The sequence below is a fragment of the Symphalangus syndactylus genome, chromosome 3, assembly GCF_028878055.3.
Source record: "Symphalangus syndactylus isolate Jambi chromosome 3, NHGRI_mSymSyn1-v2.1_pri, whole genome shotgun sequence".
Lineage (NCBI taxonomy): Eukaryota > Metazoa > Chordata > Mammalia > Primates > Hylobatidae > Symphalangus > Symphalangus syndactylus.
Window position 1 is genome coordinate 58,118,275 of NC_072425.2, and position 24,675 is coordinate 58,142,949.

General features: G+C 41.8%; 1 protein-coding gene across 4 annotated transcripts in view; it reads left to right on the forward strand.

Annotated features, from left to right (window-relative positions):
• Positions 1 to 1,342: 1,342 nt before the first annotated feature.
• The window catches only part of C3H9orf153 (chromosome 3 C9orf153 homolog), a 41,850-nt gene continuing 18,517 nt past the window's right edge, over positions 1,343 to 24,675 (forward strand). For 3 of the 4 annotated variants that reach the window (XM_055269951.2, XM_063636294.1, XM_055269950.1), the window contains exon 1: positions 1,358 to 1,450. The gene's annotated coding sequence lies outside the window, so the exon portion shown is untranslated. Of the gene's footprint in view, positions 1,451 to 24,675 lie in introns of all 4 variants that reach the window. The other variant, XM_055269952.1, reaches the window with a different exon arrangement.

Consider the following 24,675-nt stretch of genomic DNA (forward strand, 5'->3'; position numbering starts at 1 on the left):
GGTGGGGAGGTTACAGTGAGCCGAGATGGCGCCACTGCACTCCAGCCTGGGTGACAGAGCAAAACTCTTTCTCAAAAAAAAAAAAAAAAAAAAAAAAGCAGATGCTATAACAAAGGTCCAGGGCAGAGCCTGAGATTCTGCATTGGTAGCAAAGGCCCAAGTGAAGCCAGTGCTGTTGCTCTGCAGACCACCTTTGAATGGCAGGCTTTTGAAATATTTTCTCATTGGAAGAATCTTCTGTATTTATTAAATTCTGCTTAAAATTATTAACATTCTTGTACATCCATGTTCATAACAGCATTATTCACAATAGCCAAAAGGTAGGAACAACCCAGGTGTCCATTGACGGGGGACAGGGGGTGAGAAATTAATTTCATGGACACAGATTCAGTTGGAAAAGATGAAAAAGCTCTGGAAATGGAAGGCGGTGCAGGTGGCACAACAATGTGAATGTACTGAATGCCACGGAACTGTGTACCTAAAACGGGTTAACATGATAAGTTTCATGTTATGGATATGTTGCCTCAGCGTTCACAAGTTGTTAACTCAATTAAATCAGACTATTTAAATACCCAGTAGATTGCATTCTGGGGAAATGGCTGTTTCAGGAAAATTTTCAGTGATTGTCACAAGGACCTCCCAGTGGTGGGGACGGAGTCTGGAGCACAGCTGCATGGCACATGGAGAGAATTTGCACAGCCAGGCAGCCTCCGGTCCACTTCTCCCCATATCTGGCCAGGTGCAAAGAGCATAGCTCTACCTCCTATTATCTCTCTCAATTTCTTATTTGCACTTTGCCCATGTCTATAGAAGGAAAAACTTGACTGATTAGAAATTACATTCACGGCACCTGTAGTCCCAGCTACTCCAGAGGCTGAGGCAGGAGAATGGCATGAACCCGGGAGGCGGAGCTTGCAGTGAGCCAAGATCGCATCACTGCACTCCAGCCTGGGCGACAGAGCGAGACTCCATCACAAAAAAAAAAAAAAAAAAAAAAAAAAAAAAAAAATTATATTCATGCCAGCCTGGGCAACATGGTGAAAACTCATCTCTACAGAAAAATCCATAAATTAGCCAGGCATGGTGGTGTGCACCTCGGGTCCCAGCCACAAGCTGAGGCAGAAAAAAAAAGTAGCTACTCAGCTACTCAATGTTCACCCTTTAAAAATGCTTTTCCATCATCCTCCACCATCTTCCCACCTATTATTCTCCCACCCCCCACCAAGCAGCAAGATAATTCCCCATCGCTTAAGCATCATATAGCTGTTTATGTGACCTTGAGGATGTCCACATGTCACAATGGACAGTCACTTAACACTAAGCAATGACACATGCTAGGAGTGGGGCTGGGCTTTGGGGCTGCTGGATGAATGAGACTCAGCCTCTGCCCTGGGAGTGCAGAGACTCAAGACAGATATGACCACGTGAAGAGACAACTGTAAAACAAGTGGTAAGTGCAGCTACAGCCATAGCCACAGGGCACTGTGAGTCCACAGAGCAGCGAAGGCTAAGCCAGTCTAGGCTTGGCAAGGACAGATGGAGTGAGGTGGGCAATGGCTAGGGTGGGAAGACCGGAGTTGGGAGGTGAGATGGGATTTGGGTTTATCTTTACCAGTAAGGATGAGGAGCCTGTTTCATCTTCCTCCAGGCAGGTCACAAAAGCTGGAACGCAGTTGATTGTGCCAAGCCTGCAGACTCCCTCATCCCTTCCAGCCTTCAACACTGACAGCCCTGCCCTCTCTCCCCAGCCTCTGTGCCTTCATCCTCCCCCGTGTTCCCATGGATGCTTGGTCCTGACTTTGCACCCCTCCCTCACACCCAGTGTCCTTTCTCTTTCCTCTGCCACTTGGGAGGCTGATGGGAGGATCACCTGAGCCTGGGAGGTTGAGGCTGCTGTGACCTGTGTTCACACCACTGCACTCCAGCTGGGGTGACAGAGTGAGAGCCTATCTCAAAGAAAAAAAAAAAAACACTGCTCTGTATGATACTATCAAAGTGGATATATGTAATTGCACATTGTGAAATCCCATAGAATGCACAACACCAAGAATTGACCCTAATGTAAACTGTGAAGTATGGGCTTTAGCTAGTAAACATGCGTTGATATTGGCTCATCAAGTATAACAAACGTACCACACAAACATAAGTAGTAAAAAAAAAAAAAAAGGGGGAAGCTGTGTGTATGGTACAGGAAAGGGGGATGTGGGAACACTGTACTTTCTAACCAATTCTAAAATTGCTCTAAAAAGTATATTAATTGTTTTTAAAAAGTCTTTCGTTAAATTAGCAATATAATAGTTGCTTACCCAAGAAAATTCAGGTTTTCAAATATTGCATCTTAAAAGCAATTATTTCCGGATGTGAGGGCGATCTGGCTGCAACATCTGTCACCCCACTGATGGCCAGGGTTAATTTGTCTGATCTGGCTGGCTAGGTAGGTGTCTCCTTCTTCCCTCATCGCTCCATGTGCATCCTTCCAGATGCTGCAGATGACCTTCCCCAACAGAGGAGGGCCGTTCTTTGGTCAAGGGTATATGAGTAGCTGCACTCCCCTGCTAGAACCTCCAAACAAGATCTCTGAAAGTAATTACTTCAAAGGAAGGATTAAGAGTTTCATCTTCTATGACAAAATTAATTTTTCCTTTTTTTTTTTGAGACAGATTCTCACTCTGTCACCCAGGCTGGAGTGCAATGGTGCAATCTCGGCCCACTGCAACCTCCACCTCCCGGGTTCAGGTGATTCTCCTGCCTCAGCCTCTGGAGTAGCTGGGACTACCGGCGCCTGCCACCAGGCCCAGCTAATTTTTGTATTTTTAGTAGAGACAGGGCTTCACCGTGTTAGCCAGGATGGTCTTGATCTCCTGACCCCGTGATCTGCCCCCCTTGGCCTCCCAAAGTGCTGGGATTATGGGCGTGAGCTACAGCACCCGTCCAACAAAAATTTTAGTAATAAAGGTTGTCCTTAATAGTTGAGTGTGCACAGCTATAAAACCCACACAAGAAAGCAATCTGGCCTTCACATCAAATATCTGCTCAGGATTGATGAGCTCTCTCCCCATCCACGTTAGCACCAGATGGGTTGTTTGAGCTGCCTACACCGCTCATTCCCTGAAGCCATCGTGACAGGACACTGTCACCGTTGTCATCCATTGTGTTGGTATATAAATCCACTCAACTGATCTGTTCCTGGCCAAGACCACAGAATTTTCCCCTCTCTTTCAGGAGCTAAGTCTGATTGTCATATTTTCAGTTCTGATTGTTATATCAGTAGTAGCAAATTGCATTCCCTGTCAATCAATCGTGTTGTCAATCCACCCTCTGACAACTAAAGCAGAAGGCCTAAAATTACTGAGTGCCTACTCTGTGCCAGCTGCCATGCCAGACAAGCGGCTCCCCTGGGAAGACAGCCAGACTCAAGGGTAAGAAATCAAGGAAATCATCCAGGAAAGCCTATTAGGCATTTTGGGGAAAGACCAGGAAGGAGCTAATGAAGTCTAGATGAAAAGTGACAGCTGAGAGAACTGAAAAAGGGGCAGATGTTGACTTGTTTGGCTTGATGGAGCCTCCAACTGATTACAAGTGAAAGCCAGGAGGGAGGAGTTTAAAAGGCCTGCTGTTCTGCAGGGGAATCTCCAGGTTCCTATGGGCTCTCATCTCCTCTCCAAGGAGTCTTCTCACTTAGACCAGCACTCCCAAAGCATGGAACCCAGTAATATCTGCAGTGAGCCACAGGTGCTTTGGGGTTTCAGAGGAAAAGGCAATGTGTTGGCCTAAAGGAAGAAGCCAAGGCAAAATTAATATAAGTAGAGAGCTTATGTGAGCCAAGTTTGAGGACTGCAACCCTGGGGACATTGATTCAAGTTGCCCAGACTATATGCTCCAATTGGCAATTATAAGTGGATTTTTAAAGGGAAAAAAGAAGGGGTAGTTCTAAAGTTGTTTACCAAGTATTTACATTGGTTCATTAAAATACCATAAGCTTCTTTTTTGTTCTTCCTCTTGTTGAGACAAGGTTTACCCCTGTGTTGCCCAGGCTGGTCTTGAACTCCTGTACTCAAGTGCTCTCTCATCTTAGCCTCCCGTGTAGCTGGGATTACAGGTGCATGCCATGGTGACTCACTCAAAATAGTATAAGCTATTAATTGGCTATACGTTGTTCTTTGTATCACAAACTCCAGAAATATGAAGATATGGGTGAGGGTCACATTGCGCAACTCATAGCATTTTAGGTAATTTGTCAGCTAGTCTGGGAACTACAGGCAATAGAAGAAAAATACAAAATGGCTTTAAACAATTAACCCTGGGCATAAGAGTAATGAGACTCTCCTGTCTCTCTGATAAATTTCGCATTCCTCAGATTCTTCCGACTGCTCTGAGCTACTTTCCTTTCCCAAATGAAACAGTTGTAGTCACACTTCATAAATTGAAAATGTAACATAGTAATGATTTCCCAGAAATTTCATTTTGTTCCTAATAGCTCCTGCATATTTAAATGTTGAGCATTTTCCATGAAGATGACATTAATCAAATGTTCTTAAATAACATTCAACTAGCAGGATACAGTTAATTCTGGTTAATATATTTTTCACATTTGCTTATTTCTGTTTAGTAAGTCTACAATCTTTATCATTGCTATTGGGTTATATTAGATTGAATCAGTGGCTCAAAGGTATTCATTGAAACCTAAAATAATGATGGAGACAGTAGTGGATATTCCACACATCAGAATCATCTATGAATGCACATAGTGCTCATGATTCCAGAATGATTTAGGATGGCAACCAGGACTCACTGTGTCAAGCAAAGCTGCAGGTGTGATGATCTTAGAGAGGCAGCTGAAAAGTGAAAGTGAGTAAGAAGTGCCACAATGAACATCTGAAAAACGTGTTAGATTAAATCGAAGTTCTCCTTCCCCAAGTCCCCTGAGCAAAGTATAAGACCTGGCCAGATGAGCTTATTAGGGCTTAGAAAACAATACCCCCGTAGGAGCCAAGGGAAAAATGTCCTTTTTGCCCTCTGAAGGTTTGCTGAAAAAATAACTCACAAAAGGCAGATTCACTGGAGAAAAGGTGTACAAATTTATTTATGTGCACATAGGAAAGAACCACAGAGTGATTACTCCAAATGCCCAGTGGAGTAAAGAAGCTTACTTACCATCTTGAGGTTACCAAGAGAATGGGAGCTCAGAGAATGGCCCAAAACAAGTTATGGTGGTAAATCAGGTTATGGTACATGACAGGTTACGGCGGGGAGAGAAGAGGAGGCCTGGCTAGCAAAGGTGGTCTTGCTATGTAGATGAAACCTCATAGGTAGCAGCCTTCAGAAAGAATAGAGGGTAAATGTTTCCAACCTTCAAAGGTGTCAAACTCTCAGTTAATCTTTCCTACATCAAACAAGGGAAGGCTCAGAAGAAGCCAGGCTGCACAAGACAGGGATGCCCTCTCTCACCACTCCTATTCAACATAGTGTTGGAAGTTCTGGCCAGGGCAATCAGGCAGGAGAAGGAAATAAAGGGTATTCAATTAGGAAAAGAGGAAGTCAAATTGTCCCTGTTTGTAGATGACATGGTTGTATATCTAGAAAACCCCATCATCTCAGCCCAAAATCTCCTTAAGCTGATAAGCAACGTCAGCAAAGTCTCAGGATACAAAATCAATGTGCAAAAATCACAAGCATTCTTATACACCAATAACAGACAAACAGAGAGCCAAATCATGAGTGAACTCCCATTCACAATTGCTTCAAAGAGAATAAAATACCTAGGAATTCAACTTACAAGGGATGTAAGGACCTCTTCAAGGAGAACTACAAACCACTGCTCAATGAAATAAAAGAGGATACAAACAAATGGAAGAATATTCCATGCTCATGGGTAGGAAGAATCAATATCGTGAAAATGACCATACTGCCCAAGGTAATTTATAGGTTCAATGCCATCGCCATCAAGCTACCAATGACTTTCTTCACAGAATTGGAAAAAACTACTTTAAAGTTCATACGGAACCAAAAAAGAGCCCGCATCGCCAAGTCAATCCTAAGCCAAAAGAACAAAGCTGGAGGCATCACACTACCTGACTTCAAACTATACTACAAGGCTACAGTAGCCAAAACAGCATGGTACTGGTACCAAAACAGAGATATAGACCAATGGAACAGAACAGAGCTCTCAGAAATAATGCCGCATATCTACAACTATCTGATCTTTGACACACCTGACAAAAACAAGAAATGGGGAAAGGATTCCCTATTTAATAAATGGTGCTGGGAAAACTGGCTAGCCATGTGTAGAAAGCTGAAACTGGATCCCTTCCTTACACCTTATACAAAAATTAATTCAAGATGGATTAAAGACTTACATGTTAGACCTAAAACCATAGAAACCCTAGAAGAAAACCTAGGCAATACCATTCAGGGCATAGGCATGGGCAAGGACTTCACGTCTAAAACACCAAAAGCAATGGCAACAAAAGCCAAAATTGACAAATGGGATCTAATTAAACTAAAGAGCTTCTGCACAGCAAAAGAAACTACCATCAGAGTGAACAGGCAACCTACAGAATGGGAGAAAATTTTTGCAACCTACTCATCTGACAAAGGGCTAATATCCAGAATCTACAATGAACTCAAACAAATTTACAAGAAAAAAACAAATAACCCCATCAAAAAGTGGGCAAAGGATATGAACAGACACTTCTCAAAAGAAGACATTTATGCAGCCAAAAAACACATGAAGAAATGCTCATCATCACTGGCCATCAGAGAAATGCAAATCAAAACCACAGTGAGATACCATCTCACACCAGTTAGAATGGCCATCATTAAAAAATCAGGAAACAACAGGTGCTGGAGAGGATGTGGAGAAATAGGAACACTTTTACACTGTTGGTGGGACTGTAAACTAGTTCAACTATTGTGGAAGTCAGTGTGGCGATTCCTCAGGGATCTAGAACTAGAAATACCATTTGACCCAGCCATCCCATTACTGGGTATATACCCAAAGGATTATAAATCATGCTGCTATAAAGACACACGCACATGTATGTTTATTGCCGCACTATTCACAATAGCAAAGACTTGGAACCAACCCAAATGTCCAACAATGATAGACTGGATTAAGAAAATGTGGCACATATACACCATGGAATACTATGCAGCCATAAAAATGATGAGTTCATGTCCTTTGTAGAGACATGGATGAAGCTGGAGACCATCATTCTCAGCAAACTATGGCAAGGACAAAAAACCAAACACCGCATGTTCTCACTCATAGGTGGGAATTGAACAATGAGAACACATGGACACAGGAAGGGGAACATCACACACTGGGGACTGTTGTGGGGTGGGGAGAGTGGGGAGGGATAGCATTAGGAGATATACCTAATGCTAAATAACGAGTTAATGGGTGCAGCACACCAACATGGCACATGTATACATATGTAACAAACCTGCATGTTGTGTACAGGTACCCTAAAACTTAAAGTATAATAATAATAAAATTGAAAAAAAAAAAAAAGAAGAAGCCAGGCTGCATCAAGGCAGATTCTGTACAGATGCAAATCTCCCCACGAAAGACAGCTTTGCAGGCCTACTTCTGTTTGCTGGCTCTCTGAACAGACACCTCAAAATATATCAAAGAAGGATATTTTGGGAGTAAAATATTTTTATTTCTGTCAGTCCTACTTTGAAACTTTAAAAAACTTTCACATATTAAAAGCCATGTTGATAGCTTTGGAGAGATTTGGGTTAGAAGTTGTTAGATAGAGATAGGCAAAGGAGTGGGAAAAATTCGGGACAGGCATAAAAGAACCAATTTAAATATATTGTCCATATATTCTTGAATTAGTCTCTTTTTTCTTTTTTTTTTTTTTTTTTTTTTGAGACAGCGTCTCACTCTGTCTTTCAGGCTGGAGTGCAGTGGTGTGATCTTGGCTCACTGCAACCTCCACCTCCTGGGTTCAAGCCATTCTCCCACCTAAGCCTCCTCAGTAGCTGGGACTACAGGCATGCATCACCATGCCCAGCTAATTTTTGTATTTTTGGTAGAGACGGGGTTTCACCATGTTTGCCAGGCTGGCTGGCTGGTCTCAAACTCCTGGCCTCAGATGATCTTTATCTCCTGACTTCATGATCTGCCCGCCTTGGCCTCCCAAAGTGCTGGGATTACAGGCATGAGCCACCAAGCCCAGCCAAATTGTAGTCTTATTATACTTGCTGATTTATTGCATAAAGTGAAGCAAGAGCTGGGCACTGTGGCTTGGTCCTATAATCCCAGCTACTTGAGAGGCTGAAGTGGGAAGAGCTCTTGAGCACAAGGGTTTAAGGCTTCAGTGAGCCATGATCATGCCACTGCACTCCAGGCAGAGTGACACAGAGCAGGATCCCATGTCTTTGAAAAACAAAGAAGTGTAGCAAGAATAATGATTGGTTGATTGGTTATATGGGCTTTTTTAAAGTTGGCTTTTCTGGGTTTTTTTCATAAAGAATTTCAAATTAGGCTTTTAAAATCCTCTTGAAACTAGGAAGCCTAGCCAATGATTCACCATCAGACTGTGCCTGTAATACCTGTATGATTTGGGTTAATTCCTCTCTTCTAGAAGTCCCCAAAATATCTTGAGTTTCTTGGACCTGTCAGAAAGTGACATTCTTTACTTACTGCAAGTTCAGAAACCTTGTAAAGATACTGTAGACAAGACACCAGGCCAGTCTTTCCAAAGGGTTTTTTATCAGCTTCATAAAATCAACCTTGATTCCTCAAAGCAGTCTGCTCATATCCAAAACTATGTCATTCCAAAGTCTTGGTAAAATAACAAGTGTATTCAATTATGTCCATTACAAAAGAAGATGGGTTCTTACTGAAGTTTTGCAAATAACTGTAATGCCATAAATTAAGAATACTCACAAATAGTTTCCAAATTTTGAAGAAATCAGGTGGAGAGAAAGGTAAATGTTTCAGTTTTTCTCATAAAAGTGTAATTTACCCAATAGCTTAAAAAAAAAAAGTTTTCTTGACTCTGGAAAACAAAACCTAAAAAGCATCAGCAATGTTTCAAACAAAAAGGCATAGAAAAGCATTTCAGTTCTCTATCAGATCAGCTCCAGGTAATTAACTTTTATTTTGTTTGATGTTGGGTTAGCAATCTTCATGAATCTGTAAGATTTGTATTTAGAATTATGGAAGTTTTTACTGAATCCAATGGTAGGATCTCTAAAGTTATCAGGAACCTGTACTCAAGAGTACTTACCAACACATATCTGAATTTTAGGCATCTCATACAATTTGGGGACAAATATTAGTAACAACACATTTATCCAAATATAACTAAAAAATGTTAAACACCATTTCTTATTTGATAATGCTTCCTGAATGATTTTAACACACGAATTAAGCCTAATATATCAACCTTGGACTTCCAGGGGCCCCAATAGTAAAAAAGTTCATTGGAGGTCAAGAAGATTGAATTTAGAATTTAAAATTTGTTTTGGGGAAGTTTGTCAAATATCAAAGGTTTAAAACACTTGATCAGAATAGGATAACAGGTCACTGTAAAATAAGTCATTTGTCTAGCCAAAGTGATAATTTAAAGATTTCAAAAAGCAAAAATCTTTACTTTTTGGTAGAGAGGAGACTCAGTTTTCCAAACAATCAAAAGGCCAAATGAAGGGCCAGGTGTGGGGGCTCACACTTGTAATCCTAGCACATTGGGAGGCTGAAGCAGGCAGATCATTTGAGGTCAGGAGTTTCAGACCAGCTGGCCAGCATTGTGAAACCCCGCCTCTACCAAAAATACAAAAATTAGCTGGTTGTGGTGGCGCACACTTGTAATCCCAGCTACTTGGAAAGCTGAGGCAGGAGGATCACTGGAACCCAGGAGGCAGAGTTTGCAGTGAGCCAAGGTGGTGCCACTGCACCCCAGGCTGGGCAACAGAGTGAGACTCTATCTCAAAACAAAACAAGAAAGACCAAATAACGACAGCATGAGACCAACAGAATCTGTCTCAGAATCTGTCTCGTCTTCCCTCCTCCCCCTCTCCTCTCTCTCTGTCTCGTGTGTGTGTGTGTGCATGTGTGTGTGTGTGTGTGTGTGTAGTTTACCTAAAAGCTAAAGAAAAACCTTTTACTATCTCTTGTTAATACTACCTGGAAATCTTGTTTAAAAGAGGAAAACGAATTTTACCTTTGCATCAGTGTATTATTAATGCTAAAACTAACTTTAGTAAAACCTGATAAACAGATCCATTCAATTATAATCACTTTTGACCACACATGATAAGGTTTCCATAAACCTTTTATAACCTCTTACAATTTTTTTATTCTTTCTTTCTCCAATTTTTTATTTCCATTTAGATTTATCCATTTTTTATTCCTTTAATTAAAAAAAAACTTTCAAAACCTCTAAACTGACAAAATTATATTCCCTATAACAAAAACATATTCTCATGATGTTGTATAATTTTTTCCCAAAACCACATTCTACTTTTCTTATTACACTTTGCATGCAAAATTGTTTATCTTATACTTGGTAGTTTTAGTTTATATATCTATTAATTACAAAGTTAACTCTTAGAAACCCTAATTTTCAGTGAAAAACCTAGAAAGTAAGCAATTTTAACTGTTAGATACTAACAATCTTTGATACACATTTTATTATTTTTAGAAACATAGGCTTTCTAATGAAACAGTTTTTCAATGTAAAACAGGACACATTTACTAACAGATCTAAATAAGTTTTATTTCTCTAAAATAGGAAGCCAAAGTATAGGAGCTTAAACTCATATTTAATCATTAATGTCTTGGCATTATATCATATTTGGATATCATCTAGATAGTTAATGAATATCCATTATTTAATTTAGCTTAGCAAAACTCTAAGAGTTTTTATTATCAAAAAGGTTTGAGAAAACTTTTCTAAGTAAACACATTCTAAAAAACAATTATTATTAAACATTTGGCCAGCTGCAGTGACTCACGCCTGTAGTCCCAACTATTTGGAAGGGTAAGGCAGGAGGATTGCTTGAGCCCAGGAGTTTGAGGCTGCTATGAGCTATGACTACATCTGTGAATATCCACTTCACTCCACCCTGGGCAAAATAGCAAGACTCTGTCTCTTAATAAAAAAGGAAGATTAAAAATTTATACTCCTTTTTCACAATTCGTTTCAACTACCCTTCTGAGGATAGAGGAGAAGCTTTCCCTTTGTTCCTACAATACCACTGAAACTTCTGATTTATTAAATAAACAAACACAGTAACATTCTAATAAACCAGTAGAGTTTCTCCGTAACAAAAACAACAAAGAATTACCTTCTAGGACAAAACTGATTTCATTGCTAAATAGAATAAAGACAAAAACGTCCAACACATTATTCAAATGTCTTACTTACTGAAACACAAAGAGATGCATGTTACATTATTATAAAGAATCATAAACCTGGCTACAGAGTTCATCATGTATGTTATACTTAGAGAAAAATACAATGAGCTATTGGCCAAACAGCCTAATCAAAGATCTTATTGTATAAATATGGTACTGTTGGGGCTCAGAAACCAATACCCCAAAATATGGCCCTTTGACATGCTGAATGGAAGAAGCCTCAAGGCCTCTGTGACCTTCCCCATGTCCCGTCTCTCAATTCTGTATGACCTCCCAAAGCACAGGCTAAAGTTGTTCTCTGAAGTTCCCTTACCTGCCTGGAGTACAGATTTGCCGAAGAAAACAATTACCTCCAAATCCTGTCCCTGAGTTTTCATTAACTGAACTCATATCACATGAAGAAAGACTGTCAAAAGAAAAACAAAGTTTAAAAAGAAAAAAACATTAAAGTCTGTCAACACACTTGGACAGACTTTTGTCAGAAACCATTGTCTGCTCTGTGTGTCCAACAGACTCTGTGCCAGGCCATTGTACATTCTTCAAGCCCGTAGAATTCCACCCTCTCAAATCTTTTACTGTCCCCATAAAATAATCCACACTGCTCCATCACCCTTGCCCCCAGGAAGACGAACATATAACCATCTGTACCCCATTGAGTGGTAGGGTAATCACTGTGATTTTCCCCCTATGTACTCTAGTAAATTTCTATGCCATTTCTCCTATCAATCTGCCTTTTGTCAGTTGATTTTTCAGCTTAACTTCAGAGAGCAAAGGGGAAGTTGGCCAGGTGCAGTGGCTCACGCCTGTAATCCCAGCACTGTGGGAAGCTGAGGCAGGCAGATAGCTTGAAGTCAGGAGTTCAAGACCAGCCTGGCCAACACAGTGAAACCGTATCTTTAAAGAAAAATTAGTCGAGTGTAGTGGTGCACACTTGTAATCCCAGCTACTCAGGAGGCTGAGGCAGAAGAAGAGGCAGAAGAATTGCTTGAACTCGGGAGATGGAGGTTGCAGTGAGCCAAAATCGCGCCACTGCACTCCGACCTGGGTGACAGAGTAAGACCCTGTCTCAAAAAAAAAAAAAAAAAAAAAGGGCAGGAGACGTTTTCCTTTGGCCTCTACCATTTGGCAATATACAATGTGACAAAGCATTTACAATAGCAAATGTGAGCTAGTTTACTGCTTTTGATACATACTGTATATATACATGAAGAAGAAAGATGCAACAATGCTTTGTTCTCTTTGTCACCAGTTACTGTGGGAGATGGTTTGTAGGCTGAAACAGATGCCCAAATTCTCCTACCAAAGGAACATCTGGAAGGGAACAGGAAGGAAGGCTCCTGCTCTAAAAAAAAAAAGAACGGTCTCTGAATGGCTGTCCACACTCTGTCTTACTCCCAGGGAGTCTTTTTTTGGTTGTGATTTAGTTTTAGAAGACACTGTGAAAACTGAACACACAATCAAATGTGGACCCTGCGTTTTCATCCTGCCATAGACAGAAAGGGGTAAAGAATGAGGCTAATGAATTTGTAAGTTAAGATGATGGATTGAAATCTGTAAATAATTTTATACTTACTGAAACCTGGACCAAACTTCGACACCAGAATTTGCTTTTTAAAGACATCACACAAAATAAAGATGCTAACAGCAATAACATTTTGGAAGCTGGCAGGCAGATGGCTGTGGCGTTACTGGCATGGCAGACTTGAGAAAGCTGGGAACCAGATGAGATTACACCTCAAAATCTTCCAACAACTCTGCTACAGGCAACACGAGGAGCCACTGGAACTGGGGTGATGGGGAAGGTGGGCTAAGAGAAGGCCCTTGATGAGAAGGTTGACCTAGCGCCCGCGCACATTTCATGACTCTGGGTAAATGCCCCTGCTTCCACCTGGTGGAAATCTAAAGGTTTTTTTTTTTCTACAGAGAAACTAAAACAGGGTCAGGTCACCCAACTGGGGGAGTGCCAGGCCCAGCAGGGGGGTGTAAATATCATACCAAAAAACAATAAATAAACCCGTAGACAAACAAGGAATTGTGTGAATGTGTAAGTGCTAGATGCAAGCCCCCCAACTCTGCATTCAACATTCTCTAAAAATGAGACCCTTTGTGTACGAATGGTCTCACTTTAGAAAACTCAGTGACATGCAATTAACTCATGTAACAAACCTACGCGTGTACTCTCTGAAGCTAAAATAAAAGTAGAAAAAACAGGCTGGGCACGGTGGCTCACGCCTGTAATCCCAGCACTTTGGGAGGCCGAGACAGGCAGATCACCTGAGGTCAGGAGTTTGAGACCAGCCTGGCCAACATGGCGAAACCCAGTCTCTACTAAAAATACCAAAATTAGCCGGGGGTGGTGGCAGGCGCCTGTAATCCCAGCTACTCTGGAGGCTGAGCCAGGAGATCGCTTGAACCCAAGAGGTGGAGGTTGCAGTGAGCCAAGATCTCACCACTGCACTCCAGCCTGGGCAACAGAGTGAGACTCAGTCTCAAGAAAACAAAAACAAACAAACAAAAAACGTAGAAAAATAAATAAATAAACTGCAACCTCTACCCTCAGTGCAGACAAATGGAAATCTCTGGGGAATCCTACCAGCTCAGGAAAAACCTAAACATACTCATCACATCAAGGGACCCTCCCACAAAGGCTTCACCCAAAGTCTGTGAGTCCCACCAACGCGTGCAGAGCCTCCTGCCAGCTTTTTAGCACTTCACTCTTGCTGAGCAGATGACCAATGATCCCCAGACCGTCAGAGGACTGCCTCTATAATGGAAGGTAGGGGCCAAAACAAACAGGGACAAAAAAGAGAGAGACTATGTTGGCAGAAGAAAACTTCAAAAGAAAAACCAGCGTATCTTTGAGGGATAAGAGAAGATAATTTTGCACCATGAAACAAGAATGAATCACATGAAAAGGAACACTTGGGATAAAAATAGCTCTTTTTAAATCTTCTTCTTATTTATTTATTTAGAAAGGGTCTCACTCTGTTTTCCAGGCTGGCAAGGAGAGGCATGATCATGGCTCACTACAGCCTCAGTCTCCGGGGCTCAGTGGATCCTCCCACCTTAGCCTCACATGTAGCTGGGACTACAGGTGCGCCACGATGCCTGGCTAAGTTTTGTATTTTTTGTAGAGACAGGTTTTTGCCATGTTACCCAGGCTGGTCTCAAAATCCGGGGCTCAAGCAATCCACCGGCTTCAGCCTCCCAAAGTGTTGGGATTACAGATGTGAGCCACCACGCCCAGCCTAAAGAAAGCTCTTATAAGCTAAGTGAATGAAAACAAAATAGAAAGGTTAGAAGATAAAGTAGAGGAACGTGCACAAGAAAAAGATGAAAAAGAAGCCTGGCAGCCCGGTGAAAAGAGAGAGAGAGAGAGAGCAAAACGACAGAGCACATCCACTGTACCCCAAAGAGTTCTGCTTTGATCCACTCCTGAGATTTGATACTTGGCCATAGGGAGCAAAAATTACAGAAAATACAAAAAATATAGAGCAGTGCCGTTCCCTGACTGCATTTTGGCTGGATTGCCGTCTCTGGCCCACTGTGTCGTCCTACCAGATGTCCCAACAGTGGTGCTGTTATCCCGGACTCAGTCAAAACTTTGCCCTTTGGCTTCCCCAAAGAGACCCGTGTGAACTCGCAGGAAGTGGAAGCCAGACAGGGACCTGCCTCTGTGCAGATCACAGTCCCCTGGGAGCCTGCATCTAGCTTGGGAAACATTGCTTTCCCTTTCATCCATGGCTTGCTACTCCGTTTTCAAAAGTAAATACTGTCATGTTAGGGACATGTAAATCAATAGCAAAACTATAGAGAATAACAAGACAAGGATGTCCACAGAACTGAGAATGGGGTAGACTGTGGCTGGAGGGAGGGGATTCACTTGGAGACGGCCATCCAGAGGTCTCATGATACTGTTTCTTAACCCATTGGTGAGTGCATTTTTAGTCTTTGTTCCTTGTATTTTTATTCTTTAAATAATACATATACATTTTATACGCTGTTTTCGTGCTCAAGACAATTAGATGTTGAGAGAAAAGTAGTACTTGTTAAGGTTTTTGAAATGCAAATGAGATTTTTAAAAAATTATTTCATGTGTTAATCCACGAGTCCAGTTTGGCTGCTTTAAGTGGCTGCTTGCGGCACCAAGGGTCTTCACCAAGTAATCATGACCTTCTATAGCCTGCTCTGCTTGTCAGGACTGAAAAGCCTGCATTATTAATGTGGAAGATGCCATGTCAGACTGGCTTAGGAAGTCCAAGCTGTAGTACAATGGCTGCACTGCAGAAGGTTTCACTTTTCCCTTCACCCCTCAGTGACAGAAAGGAGTAAACTCCTTCACCCCTCAGTGACAGAAAGGAGTAAACTCCTTCACCCCTCAGTGACAGAAATCAATGGCATGCGATTGAGTATCCTTTAAAATTACATTCAAATGCTGCGAGAGAACCTGAAAACATCTTTCCAAGGCAAATACAACCAAGCATGGATTTATTGTCTCTTTGCCAAGCTGTCCTCAGCTGAGACGATCAACTGCTCAGCAGCTGAGAGGAGACTTCAGAGGGAAATCACCCCATCATGTTTGCTTTTGTAGAGAACTCAGTGACATGTTTGTTACATGAGTAAATTGTAAGCCACCTGGCAGGGCCACCAAACACTAGCTGTCATTGCAGGAGACTTATAACTGAGAGCTAAGGTTTTGTAAATTAGTAGAAATAAGGTGAAAAGAAAGCTGTGGGATGTAGAAACTGACAAACTGACCCAGTGCCCAAGTATCATCAGGATTCTTTAGGGGAAAACAGGAACGTGAGCATCTCCTCTCACTCACAGGAAACAATCATTTTTAAAGTCATGCTTTTACTTTGAGAATTGTGATAAATCTTTTCTTTTCATTTGTTAGAGTTCTATTCTATTTATTAGAATTCTGTGCTGATGCCCTGAATAGGTCAATTAGAGTGATTTGCAGGCAAGTAAAAAAGAAAACCTCATTCCAGGTGACACTAAAAATAGGAAGCATACACCTTCAGAGCAGCTTTATTCACAATCGCAAAGAGGTGGAAGCTACTCAATCGTCTCTCCACAGATGAATGGATAAACAAACTGAAGCATGCAACCCACAATGGAGTATTACTCTATAACGTGGATGAACCCGGAGGACATCATACTAAGTGAAATAAGACAGTCCCCAAGAAACGAATACTGTATGATTTCACTAATATGAGGGTCCTAGAGTAGTCACGCTCAGAGACAGAATGCAGAATGGTGGCTGCCAGGGTTTGGGGGAAGGGAGAAGTGGGAGTTTTTCAGTGGGTATAAGGTTTCAGTTTTACAAGATGAAAGGCTTCTGGAGATGTGTTACACAATGATGTGCATGCAGTTAACACTACTGAATACTACACTTACAAATGGTTACGATGGTAAATTTTGTTATATGTTTTTACCACAATTAAAAATAAAATGTTTAAAAGGGAGATGTGGCTGGGCACGGTGACTCATGCCTGTAATCCCAGCACTTTGGGAGGCCAAGGTGGGTGGATCACCTGAGGTCAGGAGTTCAAGACCAGCCTGGCCAACATGGTGAGACTCTCTCTCTATTAAAAACACAAAAATTAGTTGGTTGTGGTGGCAGGCGCCTGTAATCCCAGCTACTCAGGAGACTGAGGCAGGAAAATCCCTTGAACCTGGGAGGCGGAGGTTGCAGTGAGCTGAGATTGTGCCATTGCACTCCAGCCTGGACAACGAGAGTGAAACTCCGTCTCAAAAAAAGAGAGGTGTAAGTTTGCAGGAGATATTTATAGGATGCTTTTGTTTACATAAGGTTCAAACACATGCAGAAATGACAATAGAGTATGTTGTCAGGGATACATGCACATGTGAAAAATAGAAATAAAAAAGGAGGAGAATGCTAAACACAAAATTCAGGAGGGTGGTTATCCCTGGGATTAGGGAGGGAGAAAGATGGAACTGAGGATGGGGACAGAAAGCGTCAGTGGTGTTCCCAATATTCTTTGTCTGGGTTTGGGGCGCACAGATCTTCATAATTATTCATTCGCCGAGAAAGAAAATACTCCCATTTAAACTCTGACATGCTCTGTAATCACATAATTTTTATTTTATATCTACTTTGTTTTAGAGAAGAAGAGCTCTTTTAGATCTATTTAGGCATTGGTTTTTATCATACATCTGCTGCCGTATTCAGTGCCTACCATGACCACTACTAAATCAGTGTTATCTTTGAGATCAGCCTTGTCCAATAGAAATAGAATGCAAGTCATTGATGTGATTTTAAATCTTCCAGGTAGCCACATTAGAAAAAGTGAAAGAGGCCAGCATAATGGCTCACATCTGTAATCCCAGCACTGTAAGAGGCTGAGGTGGGAGGATCTCGTGAGGCCAAGAGTTGGAGACCAGCCGGGCAACATAGCAAGACCCTGTCTCTACAAAAAAAAATTATTTTAAAAGAGAAAAGGTGAAAGATACAGGCAAAATTAATTTTAATGCTATATTTTATTTAACTCAATGTATCTAAAATATTATCTTTTTGTAATTGATATGAAAATCCCTAATGAGATACTTTTCATTCTGTTTTCATACTTCAACACATCTCAATTTGGACTACTCACACTGTAAGCTCTCAGTAACCACATTTGACTAGTGGCTACCATATTGGATGGTACAGATCTAGAAAGTACTTGAAACAGCAATTAAACTCAACTTGTACACTCCACAATGTGTGTATATATAAGGTGAATGGATGGCCTTACCAACAGCTATGTCCAACTTCATGCAGATCTAGGCCATAGGAACTAGTCTTGAGGCCACTGGGCCAACATCAATTGTGAAACCGATTGATTGTGAGAGGCAGCCTGCTTTTCAGAAATGTGAAAATGTGAAATTGATGCAATATGGTAGTTGCAGAGCAACTGTCTGTGAGTATGAGACCAGTTGTTATTAGAAAAGCCTAAGAACAATGTAGCCAGATGGTGCTGGAAGCCTGCAAGAAGTGAATCTGGACTCTGAATGTTAGATTCAGGCGATGTGGCTTGCTAAATGCAGTTTTGTCACCTGTTAGATGGCTAGAGCCTGGGGGATCACAGTTAAGGGTCTGAGAGGCTGAGGCAGGAGAATCGCTTGAACATGGGAGGCAGAGGTTGTGGTGAGCCGAGATCGTGCCATTGCACTCCAGCCTGGGCAACAAGAGTGAAACTCCGACTCAAAAAAAAAGAAAAAGAAAAAAAATTCAGTGGTTTTAGGTGCTCTAAGGCCAGAACTGGGGACAGAGACCAAATATATTTCAAATTATACCACAGTTGTTTCTGTTGCAATGGAAGGTTTATACTTGAACATCTAATTTATTCTCTATCATCATGTTGAATTCAGGAGGGAGAGAGAAAATCTATGCCCACTTTTCTATCTCGAAAAATATTCTCGAGAGTAGGAATTGCTTCAAATATTGTTTCATGTTCCCAAAGGGCCTGTCATGGGACTGGGTACAATAGTAACTCAATAGACACTTTCCATAGAGACTAATTTCTCCTCAAAACAGGAAGGCCGCCTGGTCTGTAACACATCACCAAAGGAACACATGCTTTCTGTAAAAAACAATTCAAATAGTGGAAAACATTCGAAGTAGTAAAGTGCCAAAGCCCCCCTTTCGTGCCTTCCCACTCACTCCCTTCTATTAAGATGTGGCCTGCGGGGCCGGGCGCGGTGGTTCACACCTGTAATCCCAACACTTTGAGAGGCTGAGGTGGGTGGATCACCTGAGGTCAGGAGTCTGAGACCAGCCTGGACAACATGGTGAAACCCCGTCTCTACTAAAAATACAAAAATTAGCTGGGCGTGGTGGTAAGTACCTGTAATCCCAGCTACTCAGGAGACTGAGGCAGGAGAATCACTTGAACCCGGGAGGTGGAAGTTGCAGTGAGCCAAGATCGCACCACTGCAATCCAGCCTGGGCGACAGAGTGAGACTCCATCTAAAAAAAGTGGTGTGCGTCCTTCCAGAGGATGCTCTGTGAATTCACAACTATGCATAAATTCTCACTTGACAGACAAACGTATTTTCTCTCCTACATAAAATACATATTTGGCCTCATTTTTTACATGGTGGACTCATACTGTACAATTACTGTTAGTACATATTCATTTTTAATTAATAAGTTTCTAATTGATAAATTATAAGCTGTACATAGCAGCTAGAGTGCTCCTTTAAGAATAAATGTAAGTTAGAAAAACAAAACAAAACAAAGCTGTGCCAACTACTCAGCTCAGCCTGCTGCACAAAGTCTTGTGGCAGCAGAAAAAAAAAAAAGACTGTAAGCCAGATCCTGTCTTCCTTTGAGCCTGCGATGGCTCCTCAGTTCCCTCTCTGCAAGGCTCTAAGAAGACAGGGCTCTCTTCCTTTCCCCTCCTCTCTCCCTCTTTCCTGTTTCTCTTGCAACCTGCTCTTCCTCCAGCACATGGCCTTTGCCCCGGCTGGTGCTTCTGCTTGAAAGATTCTTCCTGTTTTTCTCAGGGCTCAGTGTCACCTCTACAGGCTTTGGGTCAAATGTTACCTTCCCAGTGAGGTCAACACAACCACCCTATTTAAAGTTGCAACCCTCCATCACCACACTCCCAATCCCCTTTACCCTGATCTCTCTGGTAACCTTCATTGCACTTAATGGCTTTCAAACTTACAAATTCACTTATCTTATGTATGATGTTCTGTAAGTTCCCCCTTGCTAGCCTGTAAATTCCACAAGAGGCCGGGCATGGTAGCTCACGCCTGTAATCCCAGGACTTTGGGAGGCCGAGAGGGGAGGATCACTTGAGGCCAGGAGTTCAAGACCAGCCTGACCAACATGGTGAAGTCCTGTCTCTACTAAAAATAGAAAAATTAGCCAGGCCCAGTGGTGGGCACCAGTAATCCCAGCTACTTGGGAGGCTGAGACAGGAACATTACTTGAACCCAGGAGGTTCAAGTGAGCTGAGATCTTGCTGCTGTATTCCAGCCTGGACGACAGAGCGAGATTCCATCTCCAGAAAAAAAAAAAGAAATGTATGACTTTTCCTATAAAAACTTGTCTATGTAAGCCATCAGGGAGTTTGGTTCTTAAGCATGAGAATCACCCAAGTCTCCTTGCTTGACATCCTGTAATACATGCCTCACTTTCTCTTGCTACAATCATGATGTCAGTGTTTGGCTTTGCTGTGCTCGGCACAGACCCAAGTTCAGTTTGATAACAATCTCCCTCCCACAACCAAAGCTATTCTTGGCACTCTGAAATAGATGGGGATCCGCCACCTGGAGAAAAGAAGATGAGTATCTACCAGGCAGGCCAGCTCCAGGTAGGACCTGGAACATGCAGCCCCAGTTCTCTCCTGGCATCTCTTGCTCGTGCCAGGCAGAAGCGCCTAGGGTGTGCTAAATGACGGGGCTGAAGTGGAAATTGGAAGACGTCCTTGCAAAAATAGTATAAGGCAGCACTCATGATGAACGGAGGTATATGTACTAGGTGAGTTGGTGGACTTCCCACCATTAGTAAGAAAAGCAAAGAGGAGGCTGTCTCTATAAGCATAGAAAAAATAAGCTCAATATATAGGTTACCTGATGAAAGGGTTAATATGAGAAGGCAGAGGAGAGGGGGTAGGGGCACAAAAGAAAAGCAAATTAGGGCCAAGCACGGTGGCTCACGCCTGTGATCCCAGCACTTTGGGAGGCTGAGGCGGGCGGATCATGAGGTCAGGAGCTCGAGACCAGCCTGGCCAATATGGTGAAACCCCATCTCTATTAAAAATACAAAAATTAGCCAGGAGTGGTGTCGCGCATCTATAATCCTAGCTACTCGGGAGGCTGAGGTAGAAGAATCGCTTGAACCCGGGAGGTGGAAGTTGCAGTGAGCCGAGGTCATACCACTGCACTTTAGCCTGGGCAACAGAGGGAGACTCCACCTCAAAAAAAAAAAAAAGAAAGAAAGAGAAAAGAAAAGCAAATTAGTGTGGTTGCGGTGGCTCATGCATGTAATCCCACCACTTTGGGAGGCTGAGGCGGGTGGATTACTTGAGGTCAGGAGTTTAAGACCAGCCTGGCCAACATGGTGAAACCCCGTCTCTACTAAAAATACAAACATTAGCCGGGCGTGGTGGTGTGTGCCTGTAGTCCCAGCTACCTGAGAGGCTGAGGTGGGAGAATTGCTTGAGCCCAGGAGGGCAGAGGTTACAGTGAGCCGAGATAGCGCCACTGCACTCCAGCCTGGGTGATAGAACAAGACTCTGTTGCCAAAAAAAAAAAAAAAAGGAGAAGAAAAAGGAAAGCAAATTAAATTGCACTGAAAAATGCATGTGTGACAAGATCATACTTATCCACTATAGCGTAATATATAAAACTGTGGGTTCTGAAGTCAAACTACTGGTTTCATCACAGATTTGCCACTTATAAGCTCTTTTATGCTAGGGAAGGGGTGCTTACCCTGTCTGTGTTTCAATTTCTTCAAATGTAAAATGGGGTTATAATTGTACATGTGTCAGAAAGTTGTTGAGCGGATCAAATGAGATAATATATTTAAGTTCTTAGAACCATATGGTTATAAAGGCATATAGTAATGTTCACAGAATATCAGCTAGTATTCATAGCTTTTAGTAATGGTCAGTATCATCGAGTTTATGTGCACCGGTGCCTTCATTATCTATAAGACACATAATGCTCAGGGCACTGAACTGCTCCACCATCAGGGGTCTCTTACCCTGAGTGGTGCTGGGTGCATCCTGGAAAATTCTAACAGCCCACATTCCCTTTTATACGTACCAGGAAGGCCCTTCTGTTAACACTGTTTTCCTTCAAGCAGATCACAATGCAACTGACTAGATTTTTGTTTCCTTTTAAAAACAGCTTTATTTAGGTATAATTTACATAGGATAAAACTCACTCTTTTTAGCATACAATTCAGTGATTTTTAGTAAATTCAGAGTTGTTCAACCAGCATCACAATCTAACTTGAAAACTTCTCTGTCATCCCCAAAAGAAACATGGTGCCCACTGGCACACACTTCCTGTTACCCCTCCAGCCCCAGGCAGGCTGTAAGGGTTTGCTGCTGAGCCCCAGTCCAGCCACCCAGGCCCTTCAGGGAGTGCAATAAGCCACCTTATTTGGACTCCCCTAAACTATAACTCCTCAGTGAAACATTATAAGCAATCTCCCATGATGTGTAATTTCTACAGACAGCTGCCTTCAGCCATTTCTTTTTTTTTCTTTCTGATTTGAAAATGTATCTTTTTTAATAGCAAAAGTAATAAATATTCATTGTAAAATACATAAAAGTGCAAAGAATTGTAAGAAGAGACAAATTTCTCATAATCTTACCGCTAGATGGAACTGTTAACATTTTTAAATGAGTCATTTTTTTTTTTTTTTTTTTTTTTTTTAACAGAGTCTCACTCTGTCGCCAGGCTGGAGTGCAGTGGCGCAATCTCAGCTTACTGCAACCTCCACCTCCTGGGTTCAAGTGATTCCTTTGTCTCAGCCTCCTGAGTAGCTGGGACTATAGGCGTGGGCCGCCATGCCTGGCTAGTTTTTTGTATTTTAGTAGAGATGGGGTTTCACCATGTTGGCCAGGATGGTCTCGATCTCCTGACCTCGAGATCAGCCTTCCTCGGCCTCCCAAAGTGCTGGGATTACAGGCATGAGCCACTGCACCCGGCCCATATATGATTTTTTTTTTTTACAAAAATAGAATTATATTATAGATACCTTCTTATAGTCTCTTTTTGTTTAGTATAAATATTATTTTAAAAATTTCCTGTCATTAAACATTTCTGTACAGTTTTGTAATTTCCCCAAATTTGTTCAATTATGAGCTCATCATTGGACATTGTTTCTTATTTTTTTCTATTATACATAATACCTTTTTCACATCTCTGGAGATCTATTTCAGCACATATCTCTGCCATTTGTTATACTAACCTCTCTCATTCAACTTGGAATTATTTCTTTACTTACTATGCTAATTCATGAAAGAAAAATTTAAAGATACAAGGAAAGTAAAAGTTCCACTGTAACCCAAACTCTTAGGGACTACTCTTTGGGCAGTCCCAATCTTGGGGTATGTCCTTCCCTATTTTAAAATGAATATGATAAAATAAAATGAATATATCACTATAGATATATTTTAAACAAAAACAAGATCATATTCCAGGTATTTTGAAAATTTCCAGCTTTCTGTTATTGATACCTAACTCCACTGTAGTGTGAGAACAGATGTTGTATGATTTTCTATTCCTTTAAATTAATAGTTGTGTGTTTTATGGCCTGGAGTCTGGGTTTATCTTGGTGAATGTCCCATGTGAACTTGATCTTGAGAAGAATGTGTAATCTGCCATTGCTGGATGAAGTAGTAGTCTATAGATGTCAATTATATCCAGTTGATTGATGGGGCCATTGAGTTCAACTATGTCTTTACTGATATTCTGCCTGCTGGATCTGTCCATTTTCTATAGAGGGGTATTAAAGTCTCCAACTATAATAGTGGATCTATTTCTTCTTGTACTTCTATCAGTTTTTGCCTCACATGGTTTGTTTTGGGTTTTTTGTTTTGTTTTGTTTTTCGGTTTTTGGTTTTTTGAGATGGAGTCTCTCTCTGTCACCCAGGTTGGAGTGCAGTGGTGTGATCTCCACTCACTGCAACCTCTGCCTCCAGGGTTCAACCTATTCTCCTGCCTCAGCCTCCCGATTAGCTGGGACTAACTACAGGTGCCTGCCACCATACCTGGCTAATTTTTTTATGTGTTTTTAGTAGAGATGGGGTTTTGCCATGTTGGCCAGGCTGGTCTCGAACTCCTCACCTCAGGTGAGGCCAGGCTGGTCTCAAACTCCTGACCTCGTGATCTGCTCACCTCGGCCTCCCAAAGTGCTGGGATTACAGGCATGAGCCACCATGCCTGGCTTGCCTCACATGTTTTGACACTTTGTTGTTAGGTGCATACATGTTACAAATTGTTATGTATTGACCCCTTTATCATTATGTAAAGCCCCTCCTCATCCCTGATAAATTTTCTTGTTCTGAAGTCTGCTCTGTCTGAAATCGGTATAGCTACTCCTGTATTCTTTTGATTAATGAGGATAATATCTCTTTCTCTATCTCTTTACTTTTGATCGATAAGAGTTCTTATACTTAAAGTGTGTTTCTGGCCAGGTACAGTGGCACACACATGTAGTCCCACCTACTTGGGAGGCTGAGGCAGGAGAATTGCTTAAGCCTAGGAGTTTGAAACCAGCCTGGGCAACATAAACCCCATCTCATTTAAAAAAGTAAATAACAGTGTGTTTC